Here is a 16,524-nt window from a genome sequence, read left to right on the forward strand (position 1 = left end):
CAGAGAAGGAACCGTCCACAAACAATTCATGTAGCAGAACAATCTGCATATCCCCGCACACTCTCAACATGCAACAAATCATGTGATAGAACCATCTACCACGCCAGAAATATAGGCTCCGCACACTCTCAACAACAACCAGTGATGTAGCAGCACATTCTGCTACGCCGGGGATATAGGCCCCGCACACATCCATATAAACCATCAATTCATCACTACAAATCCGAGTCCTCGACTCATCTCAACCACTATTCATCGACCTCAAATCATCACCGTCATCACCATTTCTCATCTCAAATCTCTTTCAACAACATCTACTCATGCAGTAGAGAAATCTGCTACGTCAGGGATATAGGCCCTGCACACTTTCCTTCCATATCCATAAGCTCATACTAGCCATCATTAGTTCTTAATTCCATTCCGAACTCATTAGTTCATCATCTTCTCAATTCATTACCAATAATCACCAAGTTCACTACCCTTCCTTCTCTCTCAACCAAAGTCATCTCCAAAATGCCAGAAACCTAAGCCTTCGTTTGCTAACTTTTCAAAATAAACATCAATTAAAATCCTTAGCTTATTTCCCATATTCCCAAACTCAAATAGAGCCCAAAGGCCTTAAAATAGTGTTATAGAAGCTTACAACCTTGTTAGGAAGGTGAAATAGTTGAAAACAAAGTTTAAATTTATGAAACAGGGCGTGTGCGTCCGCACAGGGGTGTGCGTACGCACAGGTATAAATTTTATAAGGTATGTGCACTCGCACAAGGTGTGCTAGCGCCCCCAACAAACTGGCCTTCCCAACTTGTGCGTGCGCACAGGTCTGGGCGTACGGACAGGTTGCGATTTCTCCTTGATGTGTGCGCGCACAAGCAGTGCTAGCGCTGCAAGCAGAATGCCCGCCTCTGCGTGTGCGTACGCACAAGTCTGTGCGTCCACACAGATTATGATTTTTGCAGAGTTGTGCGTTCGCACAAGGCTGTGCGTCCGCACATATCAGAAAATCCTGAAATTCTGTAACCTTCAGAATTTCAGTTTTTCAACACCAACTTTGAATGATCATAACTTCCTCTACAAAATTCCAAATTTTACAAACTTTATGTCAAATCGAAGGGTTTTCAATAATCTTTAATTCTAATCCAAATTCAACAAATTTTGAAAATCGAGGCAAGAGTTATAATCCATCAAAGTTCACCAAAAATTTATTTTTACACAAAATCTCAAAAACTCAATCTTAACCAAAACTCAATCCAATACCAATTCAATCACATATCAACCATACCAAAACATCCCAAAATTCATACAAACACTACTTCAACCATTTTCTCACTCACACAACCTTCTAAACCATTCAACAACTCAAAAATCCAACCTAATATCACATCTCATTCCTTTAATACCACCATTCAAATTCTCAACATTAATCAATGCTACAAGTACAAATTCCTTTATTCTATTATCATCATCCAATCCATTCAAATCATCAAACTACCTCACTCACTTAATTTCAACATGAACCACAATAACCAATAATCAAAATAATCATCAACGTCCAAAACCATCATAAACACTACTCATAATCATCATCAACCATCAACAACATCAACAATAACTACAAATCCTCCTAAAACTCCCATCCTTCAATAATAATCATCAAATAACGTCAATATTAGCATTCATTATCAACATGCACTCTCATCAACATCAACTCACATCATAATATTTTATTAACACCAATAATTCCCAACAATCCTCATTAACCACAATATTCAATATCAATCATCAATTAACATCAATCTCACTTCAACATATACAATTTCTTCAATCCCCATCAACATGCATACACCACAATATTAATTCAAACAACCATACATCTAATTCAATCCTATCCTATGGCCACTAGCCTAAGTGTCCATGAACATTACATATTACATAAGAAAAACCGAAATCATACCTTGACCGATTTCTAAAATGTCCCAAACATCAAAACGAAGCCACCAAGCTCGATCCAAAGCCTCAACCAACTCCAACAAACACCAAAACTCAATCTAACATCACATATATATACCAAATCAAAACCTAAGATACACAAAACAACTAAACACAAGGATTTAGTAGAATCTTACCTTATCCAACGAGATTAGGGATAAAATCTAACATTTATTCGCTACTAGAGATCACCTAAACAACCAAAATCACAAAACTTGCTCAAAAACCAAACATGAAAATGTGCAGAACTTAGGGAACGAAACTGTGAGTGAATACGTGAGATCTTACCAGATTTTCTTAGACAGAAACATAGAGCTCGATGAGAGCTTCGGCGTGGCCACAAACGGCTCATCAATCGGAGGTCTGTAGCTCAAGTTATGGCTCCCGGAAGATGGAGGTGAATAGTGCTCCCATGGTTTCTCTCCTCTCTTCTCTCATAACCGAGCTCTCTCTCTCTCTCTCTCTCTCTCTTTAATGAAAAATGAGCTGAAAGCTCATTAAAGGAGGCATATATAAGTGGGGCTTGGGCCCAACTTGGGTCCGGTCTAACTCGTTAGCGGTTTTTGTCCATTTGGCCCACTTTGGGCCAAAACCTTTACAATTAGTATTCGGTATTTGATTCTAAATTATTTTTATCCTTTCAAAACAACAACTTAATTTTCTAAATATTATTTTTCAAAATACACAGTACTGGACAGACCAGAGCCGGTACTGCCAGCTTAAGCGGCAGTACGCATTTTTACAAAAACCCTTCGAAAGAAATACATTTTCCAACTTAGAAAAATTCACTGAAATCAAATTTCACATTTTTATTTTCAAATTAAAACCTCTAAATTTTGAATTTATTCCGGGTACTAAATCATTTTATTAAAACGGTTTTGTGTGAAAACGCGGGTTCTTACACCCGGCATACAAGAGGATCAAGTTTGGGAGCTTAAAGTTTGTGAAGAACTTCATCAAGGCTTGGTGAATTCACTTGGAAATGTTGGAGCTTATTGGAAGTCCAAGCGTTGGTGGAAGTTTCAATATGAGTTCAAGCACAAGTCACCATGACAAGGAGCTCACCAAATGTCCAACTTAAGGACTTTAACTAAAAGTGCTAGGTGGGAGACACCCCACCATGGTAAATTCTTCCTAATTTATCTTTTATTTATATTGGTAATAAGTTGAATCTTTAAGTTTAGTTGGGTTTATTTGGTTTAAGTTATGGTTTCACCTGTTTAATAATATTTGCTATTAATTTGATAGCTTGTTGGTTCCAAAAAAAATGTGTCCTACGCGTGCACATGGCCGATGCGCACGCGTAATATTGAATGCTGCAACCTCTGGTACAAAAAACCAGAGAGTTGCGTTGGAACCATGTGGGTGGGGTGCTAGGCGCACAACCCAACCCACGCGTTCGCCTCGCTGACGCGTACGCGTCATTTTCATTTTTGGCCTTCCACACGTGGGCCTGAGCGACGCGCACGCGCTGTACCTAAATGTTTCCCCAGTACAAATTCCAGAGAGTTGCACGACAAGTGTGCCGAAAGTGTGCATTTAGCACAATTTCGCCCCACGCGTACGCGTCACCTTCCTTTCTCTCCCTTCACGCATTCACGTCGATGACGTGTATGTGTCGATGCCTGTTTTGTCTCATCCACGCTCACCCGTGAGTGACACCTATGCGTCGATTTAAATGAGATAACCCCTGTCGTGAGGAGCTCTAGCCTCATTCGCGTGCCTTTTCACTCTTTTCTTCCTCTAACGTCTCTTTGCCCTTCTCCTCTCCAAAACCTCCATAACCACCACTATCAACCTCCATCAACCACCACCTCCCGCACTAGTCCAGTGACCCTGAACCGCCGCCAACCACCTCTCTCTTCCCTTTTCTCTTCTCTTCTTTCTTCTTCTCTCTATCTCCCTTTTCGGCCGTTTCACCTTCTTCGCCTCCACCAAGCACCGCTGCGGCCACACCCTTACGCCAGCGTCTTCTCTGACCACCACCGCTACTCTTCTGTCCCCGCTCACCACCTCAATTGCATTTCGCTCAGCTCCCCTGATTCAGAGAACCTGCTACTTGAGCTCAGTGCCTCGGTTCTACTGTCACCACCGCCATCAGTAGCCGCCGTCTCTGGGTCGGCACTACTCTTCTCTCCCTTTCAGTTTCCATTTCTACTTCCAAAACCCTTCCAGATTTCCCCTATTTTTCCTTTCTGTATTTTGTTTATATTCTGTTTAAGTAGTATAGTTCGCTTTGTTTAATTTCTGTATAATTAGATTAGTTAGAAATACATGTTTAGTTTATTCTAGGTGGTTAGGTAGTTTTAGGATTTTGGTTAGTGGATTTAGGTATGATTTTTGCTACTAATATTGTCTAGAATGGCTGATTTTCATTTGCTTTGTTGAGTGATGATGATGTTGATATTCTGTGATATTTTACATGTTGCTGTTGTTGCTAATTTTGGGTGCTACTGCTGTTTGATGCTATTATACTTAATAATGCCAATTTATACGAGTTTATTGTGTTTAGCTCTCGTTTAAATCTATCCTAAGTTCATATGGATTGAAATAGCTGCTCATGTTTGAATATGCACCTTAGTTCATATGAAATTATGGTTACTGATTTTGTCTGAATTGTTTTGAATTCATATGGGCTGAGTTTTGCTACTTGTTTATATCCGGAAACGTCCAATTTACTACCAAGATGCTGATTTTCAAAAATTTTATGCTATTAAGTTGCAAATTGTGAATTGAATTTGGTGCTGCTTTACCTTGGTACATTTTGTTATGGCCAAGTTCAATTCATGATTCATTCGGTCAGCATTTTCGCATTTCTTTTGGTTCCCTTTCATGTGTATTTGTGATTGACAGAATCAAGGAACTATTTGACGAATTTATGTGTCAAATAGGACCTTGATTAACTAAGTCAATGCAAATCTCTTTTGTAATTTCAATCTTTCAAGTTTAAGTAAAAACCTTTTCAGCTTCTTGGTTCAAGTTCAATTTCCACCTTTTTTAACCAATGAAGCTATTTCCGTAATTTTGCCATTTGACTTGAACTTGTATCCTGTTAATTGAGGTTCTTATGTTTGTAATAATTGGTGCTTTCTACTGGTGTAAACCTTTTAAAATAAAAAATTGTTTTCAACCCTTTTTTGGTTACACTAAGTATATATTTCAATTCTTTTACACCAATCTTTACAAATTTAGTGACTAACCTCATTGATGATGATCTCACCCCTTTTTACGTTTATAGTGCATAACATATTTCATCATCAATGACTTGCATCGTCTTCATGAATGTGAGCATGCTTGTTTTGAAATTTTTTTATCCTGTTTTTGGTTAAGTTCAATAATTATCATGCCACTGATTTTTAACCCACTTTTCTAACTTTTGACTTAATTGACTTTCTAACTTTTCTTTTAGTTTTTCAAACTAACCCTTTTATATTCTTTTGGGCATGATAATTGTTGTTTCTTAACAAACAAGCATCTTTACTAACATTGCATGAATTCTTGGATTGTGTTTCTGATTGATATCTGAATTCTATTTTTCTTACATTCCAAGAATTTATTTCTTTGGCTCGCTTCATGAATGTACCTCAATACCCTTCTGTTTTCTATTTTCTGTCTGTTGTTTATATACTTGCTTTCCATTCCTCTGCTTTGCTTAATATTCTGTATTTTGTAATTTATATTTTTCAGGATGTCCGACAGAGGTAAAGGGAAAGCCAAGGCCATCTCCAGCAAAAGGAAGAGGTCACGGCCATCTACTGAGCCAACAATCTCTGGTCTATCTGAGAAGCGTCTTTCTGAGAAGGAGAAGGTAGATCAAGCCACGCCTCCTACCAACTCAGAGAAGTTTACCAATTTATATTGTGAGCTCCGATTTCTGTACTTTGAGCAGCGAAAGCTCATTCTGGAGAAGAAGCTAGTTATCTCCTCCGATCTGAGGCAGTATATTGAGCGCCGGATTGAGGAGAGGGGCTGGGCCTTCCTAGACAGAGAGCTAGTGAGAGTGAATGAGTCCTGGGTCCGAGAGTTCTATTGCAATTTCTTCAGAGCGACCCATGACTCAGTTCATCTCAGAGATAGGCAGGTCATGGTCACAGAGGTGGATATTGAGGAGATCCTCCACTGTCAGCCTAAAATTAGTGATAAGGATGCTTTCTACAAGGCTGAGGAGGAGTTGCACAATATGACCTTTGATTATGATGCACTACATAGTGTGGTTGCCCAGCCTAATGCCCCTTGGGAGATAGGTTCCTCTAAAGTGAATCCCAAGGGCATGAAGTTTGATTATCTGACGAAGGAGGCTAAGGTGTGGCAGCAGATTCTGTCCCATTATGTCATGCCTAGCACTCAATTCATCGAGATTCTGGTTGATATGCTTGTCCTAATCTGGTGCGTCCTTGAGGGGAATGAGCTGTACCTTCCCTGACTCATCAGACGATTCATGTGGCGGGCCCATATCAGGGGCAACCTTCCATTTCTGTGTTTGGTCACGTAGCTCGCTCACCGGGCTGGAGTATCTTGGCTACCAGAAGATGAGTCACCACCTGTAGTCCACGGCAAGGAGAAAGTTATTTCGTGGAGGACTTGGGTTGGTGACCAACCAGTAGCCCAGCGTAGAGACCGAGCTGCCATAGTAGCAGCATCTAAGCCAGCTTCTTCTTCAGTAGCAGCAGGATCCTCGATAGCACCAACTGCATCCACTAGGCCAACACCATCATCATCATCCCAGCCGACCTACCGTCTTGTGCAGCGCTTCTTCGAGCGCATGGACCAGATAGAACATCGCAACAAGTGACGTTATTAGCAACTGAGACGAATGATAGCAGCATTGGGCATCGACATTCCCTCCGAGCCCAATACTCCTTCCGACTAGTCTGAGGCGGAGGAGGAGGCTCAGGAGGAGAAGGATCAGCAGGCAGAGACCCCTACACAGACTCAGGCCCCCATAGAGATTTAGGCTCCTGCTGAGCAGTAGACTTCTGTGGAGCCAGAGCCACAGTCAGAGCCATAGCCTCAGCCAGTTGCAGACATTGACCCTCTCACCCAGCCTGAGTTGTAGCATCGGAGATGATACTATCATTTAAGTGTGGGGAGGTCGCCGTCATCGGTAGAGTTATATTTTGGTAAAGCATTCCAAACACTTTTGCTTTTATTTTTGTTTACTTTTTAGTATTTACATTTTTACTTTATTGCACTTTTGGATTCTTGTATAGATTAGTTGTTTTGAGTACTTTTTAGTTTTTTTGCATGTTGCACTTTTGCTTGTATATTCCTTAGATTTCTAGTTTGCACCTTCTAGTTTGATAGTATATATAGTATTTTAGTTTATTAGTTGTGATTAGAAAAATGTGCATAATTGAGCTTAGTTTATCCTGTTGCGTATGAGAAATTAATTTGGTTAAAAATAGGATTAAATTAGGAATTTTTAACTTTTTAAAATCACATCATATCATTTAGTATATATATAATATAATAAATGTTGGTCAATTTGATGAAATTTTCAAGGAATGTTTCTTTTTCTAAAAAGGGCATTAGGATTCACATTAATTTGAGTTAAAAAAATTTTTCAAACTTGCATGATGTATATATATAGTTTGGAATATAGTTTTTGAGCTAAGAACACACAACCTATGAGTTTTTTAGCCTAATTATATGGTTACATTATTTAACCATGATTTTGATTCTTGTGTATTTTCTTCTCTATGATTGCAATCTTTGAGTTGTTCCATTCTATGTGTCCATTATTTAGTGTATATTCATGCAATTATGTGATTGAGGCCATCATTTGATTATAGCTCACTTATCCCAAATAGCCTACTATTTTATTTACCTTTGTTTGCCACTTTGAGCCTTTTTAACCCCTTTTGTTCTTTATATTACCGCATCACTAGTCTTAAGCGGCAAAATAATTAATTATCCTATTTGAATCGTTGGTCAGCTTAAGATAGTGAGTGTGTATCAACTAAGTGTGGGAAAATGTGAGAACTTTGGTTAATGAGAATGTGTTTTGTTTTTATTCACAAATATTGAGAATTTGGATGTATACTCGTGTGAAATAATAGAAACCATATACATTGATATATTATGCTTTCATATATATAAAAAAAAAGAAAAAAGAAAAAGAGAAATAGATAAATAGGGGACAAAATTACCCTAATGTTAAGTTCAATAAAAAGATCAATGTATATGTGATGGAATTGGAATTGATACATGAGTGTGTGAAAATATGCAAAAGTGAAATTTTGGGTGGCTAAGCTTGATTTTAGAATTGTATAGAGTGTGTGTATATGTTAAGTGAGAACTTAGGTTAGTCAAAGATTCAAATGATAGCTCACTTGGCCATATATATATCGTCACCCTTACCTTAGCCCCATTACAACCTTGAAAAGCCCTCATGATATTTGTATTTGTACACTAAATATTTGTTGATTAGTTAGATGAAGAACAAAGTTTTAGAAAGCATGATTAGAAACGATTTGAGTGGATTAACCCTAAACACTTGAGCGATTAGAGTGCATATACACATCCGGTGAGGGTTCAATTGCTCAATTCCATGTCCATCTTTGATCATTACTTATCTTGCAAGTTGTGAACTCTTTTGAATAACTCAATTCAATTGTGAATGTGTTTTGATATGATTGATTTATCCCTTGATTGTGCATATATGATTTCTTGGAAATTTGACTCACTTTGACCACATATATGCTATATATATATATATATATATATATATATATATATATATATAGAAATTAGAATAGCTAGACACATGTAGAGCTTGCATTTAGATAGCTTGCATTGCATAAGTCCTACTATTTTTCCTTCACTCTTTTGGTTCTCTTGAGCTTAGCATGAGGGCATGCTAATGTTTAAGTGTAGGGAGATTTGATGAGCCACTATTTTATGGTTTATTTTGTACTGAATTGAGTAGATTTTGTTAACTATTCTCACACTTATTCATGTAAATTGCATGTTTTTAAGTTTTCTTCCTAATTTTGTGCTATAATTGAAAACATGCTTCTTAGGCCTGAAAATCGCAATTTTTTAACCTTCTCTTATTACCATTTGATGCCGTGATATGTTTGTTAAGTGTTTTCAGGGTTTATAGGGCAGGAATGACTTAGAGGATGGAAATGAAGCATGCAAAAGTGGAAGGAGCACAAGAAATTGGGAATTTCAGAAACTGATAGCGACGCGTACGCATGGACGACGCGTACGCGTGACCGGTGCAGCAGGCAAGCGACGCGTATGCGTGGATGACGCGTACGTGTGACCAGGAATTTGTTCAGTGATGCGTACACATGGCTGATGGGTACTGGTGCACGAAATTGTGATCATCAATGGCGCCATCAACATGGTACGCTCAATTGCAATCTCAACTCTTTATCACAACTTCGCACAACTAACCAGCAAGTGCACTGGGTCGTCCAAGTAATAAACCTTACGCGAGTAAGGGTCGATCCCACGGAGATTGTTGGTATGAAGCAAGCTATGGTCATCTTGTAAATCTCAGTCAGGCAGATTCAATTGGTTATGGATGATTTATGAATAAAGCATAAAATAAAGATAGAGATACTTATGTAATTCATTGGTGAGAATTTCAGATAAGCGTTTGGAGATGCTCTGTCCCTTCCGTCTCTCTGCTTTCCTACTGTCTTCATCTAATCCTTCTTACTCCTTTCCATGGCAAGCTGTATGTTGGGCATCACCGTTGTCAGTGGCTACAGTCCCGTCCTCTCAGTGAAAATGTTCAACGCGCTCTGTCACAGCACGGCTATTCAGCTGTCGGTTCTCGATCATGTCGGAATAGAATCTAATGATTCTTTTGCGTCTGTCACTAACGCCCCACAATCATGAGTTTGAAGCTCATCACAGTCATTCAATCCTTGAATCCTACTCAGAATACCACAGACAAGGTTTAGACCTTCCGGATTCTCTTGAATGCCGCCATCAATTCTAGCTTATACCACGAAGATTCCGATTAAGGGATCCAAGAGATATCCACTCAATCTAAGGTAGAACGGAGGTGGTTTTCAGGCACGCGTTCATAGATGAGAATGATGATTGATGAGCGGATAATTTGTATACTTTTTGGCATTGTTTTTAGTATGTTTTTGATATGATATAGTTAGTTTTTAGTATATTTTTATTAGTTTTTAATTAAAATTCACTTTTCTGGACTTTACTATGAGTTTGTGTGTTTTTCTGTGATTTCAGGTATTTTCTGGCTGAAATTGAGGGACCTGAGCAAAAATCTGATTCTGAGACCAAAAAGGACTGCAGATGCTGTTGGATTCTGACCTCCCTGCATTCGAAGCGGATTTTCTGGAGCTACAGAAGCCCAATTGGCGCGCTCTCAACGGCGTTGGAAAGTAGACATCCTGGGATTTCCAGCAATATATAATAGTCCATACTTTGCCCAAGATTTGATGGCCCAAACCGGCGTTCAAAGTCACCTCAAGGAATCCCAGCGTTAAACGCTGGAACTGGCACCCAAATGGGAGTTAAAAGCCCAAACTGGCACCAAAGCTGGCGTTTAACTCCAAGAAGAGTCTCTACACGAAATTGCTTCATTGCTCAGCCCAAGCACACACCAAGTGGGCCCGGAAGAGGATTTTTATGTCATTTACTCATTTCTGTACACCCTAGGCTACTAGTTTCTTATAAGTAGGACCTTTTACTATTGTATAGAAATCTTTTGATCACTTTTAGATCTCTATATCATCTTTGGACATTTTAGTTCTTAGATCATTGGGAGGCTGGCCATTCGGCCATGCCTAGACCTTATGCTTATGTATTTTCAACGGTGGAGTTTCTACACACCATAGATTAAGGTGTGGAGCTCTGCTGTACCTCGAGTATTAATGCAATTACTATTGTTCTTTCATTCAAATTCCGCTTGTTCTTTATCCAAGATATCACTTGTTCTTCAACATGATGAAGGTGATGATTGACGCCCATCACCATTCTCACTCATGAACAAAGTGACTGACAACCACTCTTGTTCTACAAGCATTTGAGGCTCGGTGAATATCTCTTGGATTCCTGATTGCACGATGCATGCCTGACAACCGAGTGCTCGCCTGACAAACGAGCCAACCATTCCGTGAGATCAGAGTCTTCGTGGTATAGGCAAGAACTGATGGCAGCATTCAAGAGAATCCGGAAGGTCTAACCTTGTCTGTGGTATTCTGAGTAGGATTCAATGATTGAATGACTGTGACGTGCTTCAAACCTGTAACCTACTGGGCGTTAGTGACAGACGCAAAAGAGTTATTCTATTCCGGTAGGGGAGGGAACCACACCGGTGATTGGCAGCACTGTGACAGAGTGTGTGCATTAGCTTTCACTGCGAGGATGGGAGGTAGCTGCTGACAACAGTGAGACCCTATACGAGCTTGCCATGGAAAGGAGTAAGAAGGGTTGGATGAAGACAGTAGGAAAGCAGAGAGACGGAAGGGAAGGCATCTTCATGCGCTTATCTGAAGTTCCTACCAATGGATTACATAAGTATCACTATCTTTATCTTTTATGTTATTTTCGTTCATCACCATATATATCTGAGTTTGCCTGACTAAGATTTACAAGATGACCATAGCTTGCTTCAATACTAACAATCTCCGTGGGATCGACCCTTACTCACGTAAGGTTTATTACTTGGACGACCCAGTGCACTTGCTGGTTAGTTGTGCGAAGTTGTGTAATGCCATGGTATTGGGCTACCACGTTTTTTGGAGCCATTACCAGGGATTATGAGAGTTGTGAAAAAGTATAGTTCACAATTTCGCGCACCAAGTTTTTGGCGCCGTTGCCGGGGATTGTTCTAGTTTTGAGCAAGCCTTTGGTAACATCAGTGCCAAGATCCGGCAACAACATCAAATTTTTGGTGTTATTGCCCGGGATTGTTCAGGCTGGACAACTGACGGTTCATCTTGTTGCTTAGATTAGGTATTTTTTTTCGAAATTCTTGAAGATGAATTCTAGAGTTTCATGATGATTTGTTGAAATCTGGCTGGCTGAGAAGCCATGTCTAATCTGATTGGACCGAGGTTTCAACTTATCACCACAAGAGCTTGTTGATTTCATATCAATCTTGCTTTTGGAGCAGTGATTTGCTAAGGCTTGGCTGACCTTTGGTCATGTCTAGTGTTTTGGACCGAAGCTTTCTTTGGAAGCTTGGCTGGCTGTGAAGCCATGTCTAATTCCTGGACCGGAGTCTTAGACTAGCATTGCACTGATTCCTGGAATTCTCATTAAGAATTTTGATACCTTCTTTTTCCACTTAATTTTCGAAAAACACAAAAAAAAAAAAAATTAAAAAAATTAAAAAAATCATAAAATTCAAAAATATTTCTTGTTTGAGTCTAGTGTCTCATCCTAAGATTGGTGTCAATTGCATGCATTCATATGTCTTAGTGATCTTCAAGATGTTCTTGCTCTGATCTTTGAATTCTATTGACTTGAGTATTTTGTGTGTCTCATATGCATTTTCAGTTCATTAGTGTCAGTAGTATACAAACTGCTAAGTTTGGTGTCTTGCATGCATTGTTATTTGATTCTTGTTGCATTTTAATTATTAAAAATCCAAAAATATTTTTAATTTGTGTATTTTCAAGTCAATGATACAAGGGATTGAAGATTCAGAACACACTGCAGAGGAATTATACAGAAAAAGCTGAGCATTCAAAAATGCCCAGTGAAGAAGGCAGACTGGCGTTTAAACGCCAGCCAGGGCACCTGGTTGGGCGTTTAACGCCCAAAGAGGTAGCATTTTGGGCGTTAAACGCCAGAATGTATACCATTCTGGGCGTTTAACGCCAGGATGGTGCTAGGGGGAAGATTTTGTTTTCAAATCAATTTTTTTCAAGTTTTTCAAAATCAAATCTTTTTCAAATCAAATCTTTTCAATCAAATGTTTTCAAAATCAATTTCTTTCCTTTTTCTAAGATACTTACTAACAATTAATGATTTGATTGAACATCTCAAATTTGTTGCCTTTTCTGTTGAGAAAGGTTTTAATGTTTAAATCATATCTTTTCTTGTTAGGCAAGTCATTAATTTTTAAAATCATATCTTTTCAAATTGTTTTCAAATCATATCTCTTAAAAATGTTTTCAAATCATATCTTCTCAATCATATCTTCTTAAAACCATAACTTTTCAATCAAATATTTTCAATCACATCTTTTTCAAAATAGTTTTCAATCAAATCTTTTTGATTTCTAATTTCAAAATCTTTTTCAAAAATCACTTGATTTCTTTTCCATTTTCATTTTCGAAAATTAAGTAATGTTTTTTTTTCAAAATATTTTCAAAATTTTTCACTTAAATTTTCGAAAATAACTTCCCTCCTTCTCACATCCTTCTATTTATGGACTAACATTATCCCTTAATGCAAAATTCGAACTCCATTCCCTCTGATAAGTTCGAATTTTCCCACTCCTGTCTTCTACTCTTCTTTTCCTCTGACACCTAAAGGAATCTCTATACTGTGACATAGAGGATTCCACATCTTCTTGTTCCCTTCTCTTTCTTATGAGCAGGAGCAAAGACAAAGGCATTCTTGTTGAGGCTGATCCTGAACCTGAAAGGACCTTGAAGAGAAAGCTAAGAGAAGCCAAAGCACAACTCTCTTTAGAGCACCTGACCGAATTCTTCAAGGAAGAAGAACACATGGCAGCCGAAAACAACAACAATGCACACAATGCAAGGAAGGTGCTGGGTGACTTTACTGCACCTACTCCTGATTTTTATGGGAGAAGCATCTCTATCCCTGCCATTGGAGCAAACAACTTTGAGCTTAAGCCTCAATTAGTTTCTCTAATGCAACAGAATTGCAAGTTCCATGGACTTCCAATGGAAGATCCTCATCAGTTTTTAGCTGAATTCTTGCAAATCTGTGACACAGTCAAGACTAATGGGGTAGACCCTGAAGTCTATAGACTGATGCTATTCCCTTTTGCTGTAAGAGACAGAGCTAGAATATGGTTGAATTCTCAACCTAAAGAAAGCCTGGACTCTTGGGAAAAGCTAGTCAATGCCTTCTTGGCAAAGTTCTTTCCACCACAAAGATGGAGTAAGCTTAGAGTGGAAGTCCAAACCTTCAGACAGAAGGATGGAGAATCCCTCTATGAAGCTTGGGAAAGATACAAACAATTAATCAGAAGATGTCCTTCAGACATGCTTTCTGAATGGAGCATCATAGGTATTTTCTATGATGGTCTCTCTGAACTATCTAAGATGTCCTTGGATAGCACTGCTGGAGGATCTCTTCATCTGAAGAAGACGCCTGCAGAAGCTCAAGAATTGATTGAAATGGTTGCAAATAACCAATTCATGTACACTTCTGAAAGGAATCCTGTGAACAATGGGACTAGTCAGAAGAAAGGAGTTCTTGAGATTGATACTCTGAATGCCATTTTGGCTCAGAATAAAATATTGACTCAACAAGTCAATTTGATTTCTCAAAGTCTGTCTGGAATGCAAAATGCACCAAACAGTACTAAGGAAGCTTCATCTGAGGAAGAAGCTTATGATCCTGAGAACCCTTCAATGGAAGAGGTGAATTACCTAGGAGAGCCCTATGGTAACACCTATAATTCTTCATGGAGAAATCACCCAAATCTCTCATGGAAGAATCAAGAGAGACCTCAACAAGGTTTTAATAATAATGGTGGAAGAAACATGTTTAACAATGGCAAACCTTTTCCATCATCTTCTCAGCAACAGACAGAGAATCCTAAGCAGAACCCCTCTGACTTAGCAACCATGGTCTCTGATCTAATTAAAACCACTCAAAGTTTCATGAATGAAACAAGGTCCTCCATTAGAAATTTGGAGGCACAAGTGGGACAGCTGAGCAAGAAAGTTACTGAACCCCCTCCAAGTACTCTTCCAAGCAACACAGAAGAAAATCCAAAAGGAGAGTGCAAAGCCATCAATATGGCCGAATATGGAGAGGAAAGAGAGGAGGAGGACGCCACTGAGGAAGACCTCAGTGGGCGTGCACCACTCTCCTCTGAGTTCCTCAATGAGGAACCTTGGGAATCTGAGGCTCAAAATGAGACCATAAGAGATTCCATTGGACTTACTTCTGCCATTCATGAGCTCTGATGAGTATTCTTCCTCTGAAGAGGATGAGTATGTTACTGAAGAGCAAGTTGCTAAATACCTTGGAGCAATCATGAAACTAAATGACAAGTTATTTGGAAATGAGACTTGGAGGATGAACCTCCCTTGCTCACCAAAGAACTGGATGACTTGTCTAGGCAGAAACTGCCTCAAAAGAGGCAGGATCCTGGGAAGTTTTCTATACCTTGTACCATAGGCACCATGACCTTCAAGAAGGCCTTGTGTGACTTAGGGTCAAGTGTAAACCTCATGCCCCTCTCTGTAATGGAGAAATTAGGGATCTTAGAGGTGCAAGCTGCAAGAATCTCATTAGAGATGGCAGACAACTCAAGAAAACAAGCCCATGGACTTGTAGAGGATGTTCTGGTTAAAGTTGAAGACCAGTACATCCCTACTGATTTCATAGTCCTAGAGACTGGGAAGTGCATGGATGAATCCATCATCCTTGGCAGACCCTTCCTAGCCACAGCAAAGGCTGTGATTGATGTTGACAGAGGAGAGTTGATCATTCAAGTGAATGAAGAATCCTTGGTGTTTAAGGCCCAAGGACATCCCTCTATCATCATGGAGAGGAAGCATGAAGAGCTTCTCTCAAAACAGAGCCAAGCAGAGCCCCCACAGTCAAACTCTAAGTTTGGTGTTGGGAGGCCACAACCAAACTCTAAGTTTGGTGTTGAAACCCCACATTCAAACTCTAAGTTTGGTGTTGGGAGGTTTCAACACGGTTCTGAGCATTTCTGAGGCTCCATGAGAGCCCTCTGTCAAGCTAATGACATTAAAGAAGCGCTTGTTGGGAGGCAACCCAATGTTTTATAATTAATTATTTTCTTTTGTTATTTTATCTTTTTTGTAGGTTGATGATCATAAGAAGTCACAAAAACAATGAAAAAAGCAAAAACAGAATGAAAAACAGGAAGAAAAATAGCACACCCTGGAGGAGAAGAAACTTGCGTTCAAACGCCAGTAATGCTAGCTGATGGGCGTTTAACGCCCAGTCTGGCACCATTCTGGGCGTTTAACGCCAGAAAGGGACACCAGACTGGCGTTAAACGCCAGTAAAGGGCAACAACCTGGCGTTAAACGCCAGGAATGGGCACCAGCCCGGCGTTTAACGCCAGAAATGGCTCAAAACGTGATTTTGAGCAACATTTAGTGCAGGGATGACTTTTCCTTGACACTACAGGATCTGTGGACCCCACAGGACCCTACCATCACTCTCTCTCTTCTTCCCCCATTCACCAATCACCTCAACACCTCTTCCCCAAAAACCCCTCACCTATCAAATCCCATCTTTCTCTTCACCACTCACATCCATCCTTCATAAAACCCCACCAACCTCACCCTTCAAATTCAAACCACTTCCCCTCCCAAACCACCCATAATGGCCGAACCTTTACCCCCCTCTCTC

At 39.5% G+C, this 16,524-nt stretch overlaps 1 non-coding gene across 1 annotated transcript; it reads right to left on the reverse strand.

The window, feature by feature from the left end:
- Positions 1–14,063: 14,063 nt before the first annotated feature.
- Positions 14,064–14,171, reverse strand: LOC130984060 (small nucleolar RNA R71). Its single transcript, XR_009088019.1, has one exon. It is a non-coding gene; the product is annotated as a small nucleolar RNA R71 (small nucleolar RNA).
- Positions 14,172–16,524: the final 2,353 nt, after the last annotated feature.

This window comes from Arachis stenosperma, chromosome 5 (assembly GCF_014773155.1).
Source record: "Arachis stenosperma cultivar V10309 chromosome 5, arast.V10309.gnm1.PFL2, whole genome shotgun sequence".
Lineage (NCBI taxonomy): Eukaryota > Viridiplantae > Streptophyta > Magnoliopsida > Fabales > Fabaceae > Arachis > Arachis stenosperma.